The sequence below is a fragment of the Coenobita brevimanus genome, chromosome 39, assembly GCF_032717465.1.
Source record: "Coenobita brevimanus isolate Jiangsu-jjx chromosome 39, ASM3271746v2, whole genome shotgun sequence".
Taxonomy (NCBI): domain Eukaryota; kingdom Metazoa; phylum Arthropoda; class Malacostraca; order Decapoda; family Coenobitidae; genus Coenobita; species Coenobita brevimanus.
The window spans coordinates 17,105,151-17,122,280 of NC_136992.1; positions in this window are offsets into that span (position 1 = coordinate 17,105,151).

The following is a 17,130-nucleotide window of genomic DNA, read 5'->3' on the forward strand; positions in this document are numbered from 1 at the left end:
GTCTCTTCCTTTTATTCATCAATGATCTTCTAAGCTGTACATCTAACCCTATCCACTCATACGCTGATGACTCCACCCTTCACCTTTCCATTCGGTTCCCGCAACACCCATCTCAACAGATACTTCAACAAACAAGGGATGAGGCTATGGCACACCTAATGTCTGACTTGGCTCGTATCTCTGACTTGGGTAATAATAATATGGTTGTTTTTAATGCATCTAAGACTCAGTTCTTACACCTATCAACCCGACAAAATCTTTTTTTTTTTTTTTTTTTTTTAAATAACAGAACGGAGGAAGGAAAAACAAATGGGAAAAAAAAAAAATCCATACACCAGATTAGTGGTGTCCTCTGTTCATAAAATATCTGTAACAGTTAGACTTGAACAGTTGTAGGTTGAAATTTGGAGGAAAACAACTCTGGGGAAGCGAGTTCCAGAGAGATGCAGTTCGGGGAATGAAAGAATTCTGATAGGCAGAAGTTCTGCAATATGGTTGAGTGACATTCCAGTCATGAGCACTACCAGATGCCCGTGTAGCACGAGGGAAGGCATGAAGAGGTGGCACCATGGACGCAACTTCGTCTGAGCATTTGCCAAAAAAATATCTGTGAAATAATGCAAGGGAGGCAACATTCCTTCTTACTTGCAGGGGAGGTAGTTTATATGTAATGGCAGGGTTGTTAATGATTCTAACAGCTTTATTCTGAATTTTTTCTACTTGTCTTAATGCAACCTCTCCACAACCATCCCACAAGGGTGAGCAATATTCAAGCTGAGAGAGCACATGACTCTTATAAATTATAGCTAACTGCTCATCGGCGAAGAAGTTACGGACTCTGTACAATAATCAAAGTTTCTTTGAGGCGGTTTTAGCAAGTGATCTGACATGAGAGGTCCAGCTGAGGGCACTGTTAAGTAAGACACCAAGAATTTCAATACTTTTGGAGATGGGAATATTAGTAGCACTGAAAGTGATGTACGAATCTGGCAATATCTGTCTATTAGTAAACTGTATATATTTAGTTTTACTAGCATTAAAAGAGACAAGGTTGTTTTGTCCCCATTCACTGATTCTAGATAGATCTTGATTTATGGAGATGGCTGTACTGAGTTGAGAGGTAAAGATATTAGACTTTGTAATTGGATGTCTGAGTGTGAATGAACTATGTAGTGTTGAGTCATCTGCATATGAGTGAATGGGATTGTGAGTGACAGATAAGAGATCATTAATATGAACCAGAAATAGGGTTGGCGCCAGAACTGATCCCTGCGGCACACCGGCATTAATTGAGTGGAAATTTGAATATACATGATCTACTTTTACTCTTATTTTCCTGTCACTAAGATAAGAAGAAATCAAAGGAACAAAAGACGTTAGTCCATAGCAAGGGAGTTTGGACAGCAGGGAACGGTGCCATACTCTGTCGAAAGCTTAGAGATATCAAGAGCTACTGCATGAGTTTCTCCAAAAAGATCAATTGACTGATGGATGGTATGAGTTAAGAGATTGAGTATGTCAATGGTGGATCTTTCGCGGCGAAAACTGTATTGTCTATCACTAATTAAGTTGTTGGATTCAAGATGTTTAACAATATGCTTATTAATTAAAGTTTCAAATACCTTACCAAGAGAAGATGTGACAGCTATTGGTCTGTAATTGGAGGGGTCAGACGAACTTCCTTTCTTCGGAACTGGGTGGATATTGGCTTCTTTCCATGAATTTGGGAATAAAGAAGTACGTATCTTCCACAGGTATACCCACTAATGTTTAATAATATTCAGCTTAATCCTGCATAATCCTTGAACATGCTTGGGGTTTCATTTACTCGGGACTTATCTTGGAAAGATCATATTACATCTCTTGTAAAATCTGCTTCCAAGAGATTGAGTGTGCTAGGCCGACTCCGCTCTTTCTTTACCCCTGCACAATTGTTGACTCTATACAGGGATTTTATCCGCCCCTGTGTGGAGTACAACTCTCATGTGTGAGAAGGCTCCCCACATACAGCTCTTCTCAATAGGGTGGAGTCAAAGGCTTTTCGTCTCATTAACTCTCCTCCTCTTACTGACTCCCTTCAACCTCTGTCTCTTTGCCGCACTGTTGCATCTTTATCTCTTTTCTATCGCTACTTTAATGGTCACTGCTCCTCTGAACTGTCTGATTGCATTCCTCCACCTCTACGACGGGCGCGTAGCACCCGTCTGGCAGCAAACTCTCATCCCTTTTCTGTCCAGCTCTCTAATGCAAGAGTTAACCGTTATTCCCAGTCTTTCATTTATGCAACAGGTCAGCTCTGGAACTGTCCCTCTCTGTCTGTATTTCCTGCTGCCTATGATCTCCAGTCTTTCAAACGCAGTGTGTCCAGGCATCTCAAAATGATAGGATCTTGAATTTGGCTCTCTATTGTGTTTTGTTTTTCTATTGGAGGGAACTGTTACTGTGGGCTCATGGCCTTTGGTTCCATCTTCCTCGCATTAAAAAAAAAAAAGAAAAAAAAAGGAGCCATTGAAGGTTCATGTAAATCCTCAGTAACCATAACCCTTCTTGAGCCTAGAAACTTACCATATGGTTCACCAGTTTGCTGTGGTATGTATAAATTAATTAGCAGGGCCGTAAAAAGGAAGTTGCAGGGGATAAGAAAGGGAAAGAATTTTATCCACTTTAATGCAAAGCCCTTCCAAACAACTCTAAAAGCCGATGGTATACACTGGAATCACCATGAAAGAGAAGCGGTTCTGCAGAAATTTTAAATTACATAGAGTTAAAGAAAGAACAGTTCTATGTTGTACAGGCTTTGGGTGGTCCAGTGTCATATTATGATGGTTATTTTGGAAACTGAGTGTGAGGATAAAGACATAACCCCAGAGGTTTAACAACCCAGGGAGATAGGTTTAGTACCATAAACCTAATCCCTACACTCCTCAAAATTTAAAATGATTAATCGTTCTGAGCCGTGGAAAATACTGGTTATTTGGAAATTGAGTGTGGGGATAAAGACATAACCCCAGAGGTTTAACAACCCAGGGAGACAGGTTTAATACCATAAACCCAATCCCTACATCCTGAAAATTTAAAATAAATTAATAGCTACTGAGCTCAGTTAAATTTGCGGTTGTAAAATTGAAATTAATGTTCATCCTTGTAACTTAGGAATCAGGCAAAATGTCTATTTCTTTGTTACAGAGGTTATCCAGTGCTATGGCAGGATGGGTAACGAGAGCCATAAATGATTGTAAGCAATCATTAGATGAAACACCTTTGTTCAGGGAGAAATTAAGTAGCCTTTGAATATACTAAAAGACAGATGGACTAAGTATGAATAAAGTTATGTAAATTTAGAAGCAGCAATAGTGAAAGATGATGATAAAGATCTTCTAGACTCGATGACTACCATATTTGAAGGTAAACTAATGGAATATATAAAATGAAGTTATTAGAGTCAAAATTGGCTGATACTACCGCAGAAATACAAGTTGCGGAACTGCGGAGTAAAGCTGCACTACCACAAATTACGCTTCCGGAGTTTGATGGGGAGCAAAATTGGAAATCTTTTTGGAATCAGTTTAAATACTTAGTTCATGACAGAAGATATCTCCCCAATGTGAGTAAACGCTCATATCTGTTAGGATAGGTCAAGGGGACGCCTTATAGTTGATAAAGGAATTACCTGTGGAAGAAAACAATTATGAGGTGGCTTTGGCTAGCCTTAGATAGAATTAGGAAGCCAGGGAGCAGGTCATCACCCAACTACTGAAGGCTGTACTTGAATTACCCATACCTAAACATGATTTTCATTCCTTGCAAAATTTTCTGATTGCGAAGAGTTGTAATTTTAAAGGCTTTAGGTACTTATGAAGATATTAAAGCGGCAGACTGAGTGCTCTCTAGAATTGTGCCTTTAAAGCTTCTACCTAGAACCAAGTATGCCTTATATGGTAGATACCAAAAGGATGATTTCTCCTGTGAGGAGATTGAGGTAAACATTTGCAAGGAACAGTAAAGCCTGCTGAAATTAAAGAGAAGGCTGAAATAAGGAAAAGAATCACTAACCAACGGGTTGGGAAATCAAAGTCAGGAACGGCTAAGTCTGTACCAAAGGAAGAAATAGGTACTTTCCTTAGCTCTTTAAAATCTGAGGATAAAACATTACAGACAAGGAATAGACAAGCTGATGAAAATAAGGAGGTAAAATTTCCACGGTAAAGGACAGGAAGGTTTGTGCATTTTGTGGTGAACAACATTCCAGTGCATCTTATCAACATTATCCTGATTACGCCTCTAAAGTAGGAAAGCTTCAGGAATTGGAGTGTTGTATAATTTGCATGAATTACGAACTCACTTCCGCGGACTGCATGATTAAACTAAATCTTTATTTCAAATGTAAAAAAGACCATCATCATAGTGCTTTATGCCCAAGGATGAAATATGAGGTTCCTAAAACTGCAAGTGTCAATATGACAGTTACTAAGGAGAATACTCCAGTAGTAATGCCAGCTGCAATTCCAACTGCAGATGTGAAGGTAATGACAGAAAGTAGAAACACATTACATTGCACTGTTTTTGATACGGGTGCACAGAAAACCTTCATTGCTGCAGACATTGTGAAGAAATTAAAGTTACCTATTATTGGAAAGGTAAATCTGACCATTACAAGGTTTCTAACTACTAAGGAAGCTCATTCCTTTGATTTAGTTAGTCCTGTAATACAACTTGGCAGATATAAATGCCGTATAACAGCAGCTGTACTGGATAATATGGAGACGAGTATATATATATATATATATATATATATATATATATAAATATATATATATATATATAAAAGGACTGAAGGAAACCTCTGATCTACAAAGCGCAGGGATAAGTTGGCAAAACAGAATGTGGAATCATATGCTGTGGGTCCCATAAAAATGATAACTGGTTCAGATTACTGTGGACTTTCAAGAAGAATAAGGTACAGTTGTTCAAGAGTCCAGGAGGTAACCTTATTATGGGTCAGTTGCCTTTTCCAAAGCAAGCTAAAGGAGAGGCCAAACTGATAGACTCAGTCTTTGTTACTCCCACACAGTAACTGATGGTGGCTAGAATAGCTGCAGAACTAGAACCTACTCAGATAAATGACTTGCTGGATGAAAAAATTGAACCTGTACACAAATTGTGGGACCTAGACGGTATAGGAATACACTCTGAAGAACCAACCCCTGAAGACAGAATAACTTTGGATTTGTATAACCAGTCTGTGGAATTTAAGGATGGACAGTATTGGGTAGGATTCCCATGGAAACTAAACCATTTGGAATTACCAACAAATTACCAAGCAACTAAGGCTCAGTTAAATTCTCTTCTAAGAAAGTTGAGAGACAAACCAGAACATCTAACCATTATGATAATATTATAAAAGATCAATTGGAGAATGAATTTATAGAAGAGGTAGAATTCTCTGTTAACCACAAAGAAGGACATTATTGACCACATCATGCTGTACAAAGAAGGACATTATTTACCACATCATGCTGTAAGCAAGGATTCAGTAACTACTCCCATAAGGATAGTTTTCAACTGGAGCAGTAAAACGTCCAAAGGACCAGCTAGCTTGAACGATTGCCTATACTCTGGACTTACACCAACAGAAGTTAGGGAATGTATTACTAAGATTTTGAGAGAAACAGTATGCTTATACAGCAGACATTAGTAAGGCTTTTCTCAAAATAGGACTGAGAGAGGAGGATATGAAATTTACAAAATTCCTCTAGCCTCAAGACCCTCAAAATGAGGACAGAAGTTAGGGAATGTATTACTAAGATTTTGAGAGAAACCGTATGCTTATACAGCAGACATTAGTAAGGCTTTTCTCAAAATAGGACTGAGAGAGGAGGATATGAAATTTACAAAATTCCTCTAGCCTCAAGACCCTCAAAATGAGGATAATCCATTGAAAACTTTGTGTTTCCGATCGGTGCTCTTTGGCTTTTGTGCTAGTCCTTTCCTACTTTGCAGCACTTTGAAACATCATTTTGGAAAGGCCAAATGCCCGTAAATAAGGCAGGTGTTGCTGATACAGAGGCTGAAGCATTGAAGGCTTAAGAAGCAGCCAATTCCATATGTGGGAAGGCAGATTTGCCGTTACAGAGCTGGAATACAATTTCACCGCCTTTGAGGAATAAAATACAAGAGGACTATCCAAATACTGACATTCCCAAAGCTCATAATGTGTTGGGTCTTAACTGGGATACAACAGCTGATGAAATAAGTTTGAAACCAGTTAAGATCTCTGATGTCACCCTCATCAAGAGGTCCTTGTTAAGTCTGGTCTCTATGTTATTTAACTCATTAGGATTGGTCAGTCCTATAGTTATTAGGGGCAAATGTTTAGGGCAAAAGGCTTGGCGAGAAAGGTTAGACTGGGACACGGAATTAGGTGAGACATATGTGGAACAATAGGAACAGATCAGAAAGGAGTTTGAAAAAACATCAAGCGTAGGAATACTCAGGAAAATAAACAGTGATAAGAAGTCACAGTTGCACATATTTTGTGATGCTTCTCAAAGGGCATATGGAACAGTAGCTTATTGTGCAACAGGAGAGGATAGTAAGATTATTATGTCCAAAGCCAAAGTTGCGCCAATTAAAGGAAGGACCGTACCTCAAATGGAATTGGCTTCCATAGAAGTAGGAACTAAATTGGCCAGGTATATAACCACTACTCTTGATACTCAGTTTGAGGATGTATATATATATGGATTGACAGTGAGATTTGTCTTTACTGGATAGGGAAGGAAGACAGTAAAATTCCTTCCGTCCACAATAGAGTGAAGACTATTAAAGAGCTGTCTTCCAAATTTAGATTTATGCATGTATCCTCCAAGCAAAACCCAGCTGATCTGCTTTCGAGAGGTTCAACAGTAAAGAGACTTGTCAAAGATAACTTGTGGTTTAAAGGTCCTAAATGGTTACTCACTAATGACTGGCCTGAGAAGAAACAGTATTGTATTGCTGAGGTTAGTGTAGTGAACTTGGATCCTGTAGTACCTGAGCCAGATGTAACTGACATTAGCAGTTTCTCATCAATAAGACAACTTGTTAACACTACTAAATTAGTTGTTAAATTTTTTAATAAGATAGTGGGGTTTGAGAAGTTTTATCCCATGGAGTATTGGCTGAAAAAGACACAGAGGAGTTATTACGGAGAGATATTTGACCTTTTAGGCCAAGGCACTGGGAACAAGAATAAGCTGATAAGAGATTTAGGATTGTTCTTAGACGGAAAGGGTCTAATTAGATGCCGTGGCCGAATAATAAAGATGATTTGCCTCTCCAAACTAGACATCCTATATTGTTACCCAAGAATGGTTATTTTGTACAGTGAATTGTTAAGGAAGCCCATGATTTGACTCTTCATGGAGGTGTGCCGCAGACATTGGCCCGAATCTGGGAAAGGTATTGGATCCCTAAGGGTAGACAGATCATAAAGAAATATCTCAAAGGTTGCATTATATGTAGGAGGTATGAACAACAATCATATGACTATCCAGGACCACCTGCCTTACCAAAGGATAGGGTAAATGTAATTTGGCCCTTCAAGGTAAGTGGAGTTGATTACTCGGGTTGTAACTATTATGGGTGAGGGAACTCTCCATAAGGTGTATATATTTTTGTTTACTTGCACCTATACAAGGACAGTCCATCTAGAAATGGCAGAAGATTTAAGTTCAGAGACATTCCTGACTGTATTCAGAAGATTTGCAGCTACATGGTCTTGTTCTAATAAATTAATATGCGACAATGGAACCAATATCGTTGGAGCTGCTCCTATACTTTTAAATATAATGAATGACCCAAAGGTTAAGTCGGCGCTGGGAATCCGAAATTGTACCTGGCAGTTCATAACTCCAAGAGCTCCATGGCAAAATCGATTTATCGAACGAATGAGTGCCACTGTGAAGAACTGTCTTAGTGTAACGGTCGCCATTTTCTTCCACCGTTATTTTTCAATCAGTGTAATGTTAGGATTTATAATCTTACCGGTTGTTGGTACTGGTTAACTTACCTATTGATAATACAGATGGTACTTGACTTAGTCTCCCCTCCTTGGTTAATAGAAAATTCACTTCAATAAAACAAAAGGGGGGAGGGAGTTGTGGTTTGACTTGGTATGGTAGATGATAATTGTTTAAGAAAATTTTGGTAGCGTTTGTAGTTTTTGGCCGAGTCTAGATTAAGTCAGTACAACGTGTGGTCGTCGTTCCCTAAGCGAAGGAATCTTGAATTGGAAGGGGAGTGAGTTAGGCATGAGGACATAATTCCCTTGATTAGGTATAACAAGAAAAGAAAGACATATACTTTACTCTACTTTAATAATTTTATACTGGTTTTCAAAAGACATTTTTAATTACATGACCTTTTGTCGTATGAAAGAAGGTTGTACATTAAAACCATGGTTTGGGTGATCATTCCTACAACACTGTCAATAGGCGAAAACAATTTAGTACATACAAGCGATTTCTGAGGTCATCGTACCTTACTTTTTTTTGTCAGTTATTCTTGGGCTCGACAATAGCCTCAAGACAGGTACCTTTTTACGAGCTTGGGTTGTCTTTTCGGGCTGGCATAGCCTCGAACTAATAAAAATAATTACTCGTGTTCTATTTCGTCCGTATAGTATACTCTCCTCATGCAATTCTCTATAATCCACAAACACTATCAATTCATAATTATTAATAGTTCATAATCATCATTACTACATAATCACCAAAAATGCATAATCACTCGGGCTTGTGTAGCCTCGAGGAACAATTCAAAATCGCATAATCACCAAGAATACATAATCACTCGGGCTTGTTTAGCCTCGAGGAACAATTCAAAAATCACATTATTGCTCACAACCACTAAGTTCCCTTCCACGCTCCTAATTTTCTAACACATTCATATAAGAGAAAGAAAACGGTTAATGAATTTGAATTTCGCCTTTCCGTTACAACACATCACTTTTAAATTTCTACTCCTTATCTACCAAAAAAAAGAAGTTCACTTGATAGATCAATGATACCATTTCAACTACATTTGGTTTATAAAATAATTCATGGGTAGTGTAATGTGTGTATGTAAGAGTCTATGGGCAATACCACGAGAAGGCCTCGTGCACACTCTGGTGTCGCCGGTGTCTGGGGACTGAACCAACGTCCATTACACACGATGTCTGAGCAGCGAATCTATTTTAAGCTTTTAACAATATTACTTCATATGGTTCAAACCAAGTAAGGATTAAACAAGGGAAAAGGGGGGGGGGGAAGGGGAATGTGGACAGCTCACCTGAACCAACGTCCATTACACACGATGTCTGAGCAGCGAATGGGGCTCCCCAGGTACGCCAGAGATGCCACTGTTAGATCAAATGAGTTGGTGTTTTTGGAATATGGTGGGTTTCATTTCTCTTCACAATTTATTTAGCAGTGTACACATGATGCCAGGACTTTTGATTGAATTGGGGAAAATTTGGGATTCAATCCTTACTTAATTTGGATACTGAATTTACCACTATCCCGCCTTGAATTTTGAGGCAGCTTATGCCATCTAGTGACGGCTAAGGCAAGCGGGGTTATTAAATCCTCACAAGTGACATTATTTAGCCCTTTTTGACTGTTAATCTTACATATTTGGGCTCTAGCAGCTTCATTAGTAAGCATTTCACAACTAGGATACGGAAAGAATTGCATACCCATCATTACTCTGTTTAAGGTTTAAACCTTGTGCCCCACAACGACACACAAACAAGGAGAAAAGCTGCGCGCATCTGTTATTCATTACTCGACCAGACGGAGGGATTCCCGTAACTCAACATCCACAATTACATCACCCAATGCATAGATACAGAGATGCATACATATAAAAACAAAGTTAACCCTACATCACTCATTAACATATGAATTACTACTTAGGACAGGAATTTATAGACTAGTATTCAGGTTACACCCTAACTTAGAAATTACAGTACTTCTAAACACATACATGAATACTAAATTTGTGGCACTACACGGCTCCCATGTTCGGAAAACAAATTTTACCCAAGTCAATCATCGATGACATGTGCATGGATGGAATGCTGTTACTCTGATAACTGCTATGAACACTTTGAATTGGAATACCTTTCCCCACAGTCGGTGGCACCTGTCGGTCCACATTAAACACCTGATGCCTACCTCGGAAGGTCACTTACTCACTTCATTAGGAGGTATGATCACTCCTTACACGGGATGTTATGAGGGAATTTATGCCCCAGTCAGCCTCAGGTTTTGGGGGATAGCTTGTCGCTCACCTGAGCTCGACAGGGTCTCTCGAGAGTGAGATCACCACAGGAGGCGCTTCCTTCCACTCTTCCATTCGCATTCACTCTATTCTTTTGTTTCCAGCTTTCTGCCCGCAAAAAGGTGAGCGCTCAATCTGTCCTGAAGACTCCACTATCTCACAAACCGTGCTAACTGTAAGGTGAGGGGATTGATTACTCCCCTCGAAGTAAGGCACTTCCTGGTTCCAACAGGAACTCTTCTCTCTTTTCCCTTTTACACCCTCTCCTTGTGGATGAGTCCACCCGGAACATAACTTTAAGCAGTTATGTTTCACAACATTCGTCTCATGCACTAATCTATACTTTTCTAGCTAACACTCCTCTATGAGCCTCCGAGGGGCATTCCTCACTCGTGGTGGTAATCGCTCATCTTTGGGCTCCGGGGCGAGCTCCTGTTGCAATGGTTCTAAGAGCCATTCCTCGGTACCGTAATATGGTTTTACCTTTTCAGCAGCCCTTTGTATTCTTTTTCCACTAAATACATTTTCAATGATGTAAACACTTCCATCTAGCAGCACTTCGATCACTTTATACGGGCCGTCCCATTTGGCATTCAGTTTCCTACAGGTACCCGGCTGTATGGTCTCTTTTTTCACCCACACCAAGCTATTGACTCCAACCTTCTGCGCTCTCCTCCGCCTGTTGGCCACCTCCCGGTATCGCCTGGTCATTCTTTGGTGGGTACCTTTGATAGGCGTGTGTGCTATTGCCAGGTCGTCCTCCTCTGCATCCACGGAAGGCAATAAGGTACCAATGAGGCGAGGGGGATGGCGTGAGAAGAAGGCATAATAGGGCTGTTGTCCCGTGCTCGAGTGCACTGCTTGATTTATGACGGTTTGGAACGACTGGAGCAGCTGAGGCCAACGCAAGGGGTGTCCGTTGCAGAGAGATGCTAGGATACTTTTCATAGTCCTATGCATCCTTTCAGTGGTGGAATTTCCCTGGGGATGATAAGGGGTGACGTAGAACAAGTCCACCTGGTTCCTCCGGCAGAATTTCTTGAACTCTCCACTCGTGAACTCTCCTCCATTGTCCAGCACGATTCCTCGTGGCGTCCCAAAGTCGGTGAAGTATTGCCCAAGACAGTGTATGATGTGTTGTGTATGTTTATCTCTGAGGGCGTAATATTTCACAAACCTACTGTAGTGGTCTATCACAGTAAGGACATATCGGTAGCCCTGAGCTCCAGCAACCATATCAGTCAAGTCGATCCCGATACGTTCCAATGGTTTACTTACAGGCGGGAAACCTTTCCAAGGTTGCTGCAGCCCAGTTTCACCTTTGAATCTCTGACAAGTGGGACACTGTTTCACATACTCACATACATCTACCTTTAGATTTGGCCAATAGAATAGTTCTTCGGCTTTCTTAATGGATTTTTTCTGACCTAGATGCCCTGAGATTTCATGAGCGTGTTTTATAGCTTCTTTGGTTATTGACTTAGGAATCACCAAACAATATTGGATGCTACCATCATTTGTTTCATGAGCAAAATATAATAGTTCGTCAATCAATGTGAACTGGCTCAACATAGCTTTCGGTAGTCTTTTAGCAGGGAGCTTCTCACTACGCAAGTACTCAGCTAACTCATCCCACATGGGTTCTTCTTGCTGCTTATCTCTCATTTCGTCTCGACTAAATCCAAGCCAGTTGGTTTCTGACTGGTGGAATATCACTCTGACAGGTCTAGAAAGTTGATCGGCGACTATATTATATTTACCCTTGACATATTGCACGTTGTAGTCGTACTCACGCATCTCGAGAATCCATCAGTTCATTCGTGGGGATTTGGTTTTTCGCTTAAAAATGCTGGTAAGCGGTTGATGATCTGTCAAGATAGTAAAGTGGGAACCCGACAAGTAATGGTGAAAGTTGCGGCATGTAAGAACGACTGCCAATGCTTCTTTGTCAGTTGCGGAATACTTTCTCTCGCAAGGATTGAGCTTTTTGGAAAAGTAACCAATAGGCAAGTTGGAGTTGTCTGGTTGTATCTGGCTCAATACGCCACCAATATGGGTGTTGCTCGCGTCAGTGGTTACAATGAATGGTTGAGTCACGTTGACTCTTACCAATACTGGCGCATTCACTAAGCTCGACTTCAATTGATCAAATGCGGATTGGCACTCATCTGACCATTCGAACGCTACTCCGGATCTTGTTAAGTTAGTAAGGGGAGCTGCTATTTTTGCGAACGAAGGTACATGTTTTCGGTAGAACCCGCACATCCCAAGGAATCTCCGGACTTCTTTTATCTTTGTGGGTCTTTTCATTTTGTTGATGGGCTCTATGTTTTTTGGGTCCGGCGTACTCCCGGCCGCTGAGATTTTATGGCCAAGGAAGGTTACTTCTTTTAACCCGAAAGTACATTTGCTTAAATTTAGCTTGGCCCCATTCTGTGTGAGTAAAGTGAATAGTTGCTGTAAGCGACTCAACAACATGGGGAAGTCATCAGCCCAAATTATCAAATCGTCCAAATAATTCTTTACCCAGCCTTGTTTCAACAATGGAGTAAGAATGTCTTGCATTCGTCGGGAAAATATGGCTGACAAACATTTTAGTCTGAATGGTAAGCGCCTAAATCTGTAAAGTGTGACTCCATCACTGAATGTGGTTAAATCATGACTTTCCTCGTCCAGCATGATTTGAAAATATGCCTCACGCATATCAAGAGTCACATACTAATTATGACCTGCGGCCTGCTCGACTAATTCTTCCAGTCTGGGCAGTGGATAGATATCCGTGGCTAGATGTTGATTCACATGGCGATAATCTAAACACATGCACTTGCTGCCGTCTGGCTTGTTAACTAATACAATAGGAGATAACCAGGCAGCTGTTGATCTTTCAATAATTTCTCTCTCTTCCATGTCTTGCAACATTTCAGCGATCACCTGTTTAGCTTGTTCAGGGTATCGATAGATCGGTCCACGGCTGGGCTGTGGATCCGCTACTTTAATGTGAACGGGGGGACCGCTGATGGTTCCTATGTCTCCTTTTTCCAAAATGAAGAGGGGATCATGTTGCAGAATTACGTTAGCTAATTCTTCTTGTTGAGCTGAAGCTAAGTGAGGCCATGTCTGTTCGTCAATTAGCTTTTGGAGTCGTTGAACACGAGTTCCGCTTTCATCAGTTCGATCACTGGTAGGAGTCAGGTCATTATGAATTTTAGTAACTGAGCTGACTGTACTTACATGAGGGTCGTCAATGATTTCATATGAGCCTAGAATGGTACCTATCCGAAACAGCTTATCTTGTTTGGCTCTATTATTGAGGGGCAAATAGACTAGTTCCTCTGAATTCACTTGTAATATGTAAGGGTGACTATTATGACTGAAACGCACTTGTGGGTAGAACAGTAAAGTGGTTTTAGGCTCCTCACTCACTGGCATGGCAATGAATTTGGTTTGATATGGGGTGAGTCTCTCTACTGTTATGAGCTTAATTTGCTTCAACTGTTGAGGGTCCCTGACGGCTCTGATAGGTGTGGCCTGGACTCGCTCAACTTTTCCTTTCCGCCGCGGAACATAGTTTATGACGTACGGGGCTCCTCCCCACATCAGCGCTCGTTGCGCACCATTCCAGATCAACGGAGATTGTCCGAGGACATCACATCCCAACAACATTTCAGTAGTCAAGTAGGCGTTCGGGACGACTGGACACCACTGTTGATGAACTTTCTCATCTCCCACTCTGATATCTACTTTGACCATACCCAGGATACGGAGTGGCGCTCCTGAGACTCCCTGTAATCTCCGTGGATTTCTCCTCGTGTTTATTTCTGTTCCTAACCGCTTCGCGGTGGCCTCTTTAAGTAAGGTATATCAACTCCCTGTATCAACTACAGTTTCCATTATCTTGTTATTCATGCTGACGCTTATTGTGGGCGATGTTATACCTGCGGTTAGTCAAATAGACTGATGGGGGAACTTTGTTTGGGTGGCGGTCTGCCTCGCATTTGAACTGGGTGGGTGAAATCTGTTATTGCTCCGCATTGTTGCGCTGTGATTTATGCGACCTGGGCAATCATTACTGCCTCTACGACATCCCAACCTATGGCAATCAAAACAGTGGCCTGGTGGTGGTTTGGCCCAACATTCTTGCAACGTGTGTGAACTCTTCAGACAATGACTACAGTATTTTCGGCTCGGTGTTACAGGAGATTGTTTTTGATTGGGTTGTTCTAAATTTGTTTTCAAATCACTTAATTGAGCTCTCAATTCAGTCACTTCCTTGTCTGACTCGGGTTGACGGTTATCATGGGATGACCTTGGTGGTGTATCAACTACATTTGTATCTGAGGGATCTTCACTTTTATTGTCTCTATCCGGCATTGCATTAACTCTGGTGGTGTACCTCTCTTCGAGAAGCTGCCTTTCATTTTCGATCCTGTCAATGAATGTACGGAGTGGATATCCGTCATCAAGGTAACCTTCCAATTTTTCCCTAGACTCGAGCGGAAGACCATACCACAGTTTCTTCTTGATCCGTTTATCTCGTAAGGGAAACTTTTCTTTTGGAAACTTTGTTTCAAGAGCCGCATGCTTACACATGAACCTATGCACAAACGCCTGGGGTGATTCTTCCCAGTCATAGGTCATGCTCTCTAGCTCTTGCCAAGCTCGATCTACACTCAGCTCGATGGCAAACTCCGCACTCAAGATTTTTTTTAGCTCGGGCCATAACAGTGCAAAATGCTTCTTTTGATAATTATGAATGAACGTGGCAAATTCGGAACCCATTCGACTTTTGGCAACCTGGATTTTGGTTGCGTTACTGGTATGAGTTTGTTCCACCGCCTCACAAAACATTTCGAGGCGAGATGTAGCTTCTATCCCTTGAAGCTGATTTAATTCCAAAATTGGGATATCGCGTGGTTTTGTGAGAAAGTGATGTGAATTCATAATGTGTGAACAAGGGGTCGAGTGTGAAAGCAGCGTTCTGTTAGTAGTACCGAATTGTTCCTCCGCTTTATCCAATTGAATGGTTACATGATCTCTCCCCACTTGTGACGGACGATCAGCTTCTGGCTGCGACTGAGCAAACAACTGTCCATACAGAGACATGGTGACCCTAATTTACTATTGTTACTCACAAAAAAAAAGGAAATTAAATTTTGAAATGTTGTCTCTCTTTACCTTAAGTAGGTCTAATCACTTCCATCGTCTCTGTAGGACTCGATAATTCTGACAAATTTGGCATCTACTTGTTCTCTCACTTCACCACTCCAGTGTACTCCGTCCGCCAGGTTATAACTACAGTAAGCCTTGTTAAATTGCAGGTTCTTATTCGGTAAGTTCCGACGAATTTTCCTTTTGAGTTCCTTATTGTTTTATAGTCCTCAGACGAAATAAGAGCACTTGCTCCCTGGTACACTCTTGGTTCTACCTGACAAACAATCACCCTGGCATGGCATTGTTTCTCCAGCTCCCTGGTAACAGTCTTTATTCTATGAAAAATCTCTTGAGGGGTGGTATTTTGGTCAATATCGTTACTTCCAATCCATAAAAATATAAGGTCACATTCCCACTCCAATACTGAATTTAACCGAGAGTCCTGAAAGAAATTCCTAACCTTCCTCCACTTGCCCGAAAGATTCTAATTTCTACGTCCTGCACATAGAGTTGCGGAGGTATTTGGGAATGACCAACCAATGCTACCCTTAACATTCTCACTTCTCTTTGCTATTCACTTCCCTTCACTTTCTCACCAACGACACTAATTTGGGAACGATGAATATCCCACCGTTATTGCCACCAATGTAACGGTTGCCATTTTCTTCCACCGTTATTTTTCAATCAGTGTAATGTTAGGATTTATAATCTTACCGGTTGTTGGTACTGGTTAACTTACCTATTGATAATACAGATGGTACTTGACTTAGTCTCCCCTCCTTGGTTAATAGAAAATTCACTTCAATAAAACAAAAGAGGGGAGGGAGTGGTGGTTTGACTTGGTATGGTAGATGATAATTGTTTAAGAAAATTTTGGTAGCGTTTGTAGTTTTTGGCCGAGTCTAGATTAAGTCAGTACCACGTGTGGTCGTCGTTCCCTAAGCGAAGGAATCTTGAATTGGAAGGGGAGTGAGTTAGGCATGAGGACATAATTCCCTTGATTAGGTATAACAAGAAAAGAAAGACATATACTTTACTTTAATAATTTTATGCTGGTTTTCAAAAGACATTTTTAATTACATGACCTTTTGTCGTATGAAAGAAGGTTGTACATTAAAACCATGGTTTGGGTGATCATTCCTACAACATTGTCAATAGGCGAAAACAATTTAGTACATACAAGCGATTTCTGAGGTCATCGTACCTTACTTTTTTTTGTCAGTTATTCTTGGGCTCGACAATAGCCTCAAGACAGGTACCTTTTTACGAGCTTGGGTTGTCTTTTCGGGCTGGCATAGCCTCGAACCAATAAAAATAATTACTCGTGTTCTATTTCGTCCGTATAGTCTACTCTCCTCATGCAATTCTCTATAATCCACAAACACTATCAATTCATAATTATTAATAGTTCATAATCATCATTACTACATAATCACCAAAAATGCATAATCACTCGGGCTTGTGTAGCCTCGAGGAACAATTCAAAATCGCATAATCACCAAGAACACATAATCACTCGGGCTTGTTTAGCCTCGAGGAACAATTCAAAAATCACATTATTACTCACAACCACTAAGTTCCCTTCCACGCTCCTAATTTTCTAACACATTCATATAAGAGAAAGAAAACGGTTAATGAATTTGAATTTCGCCTTTCCGTTACAAGATCCCATCA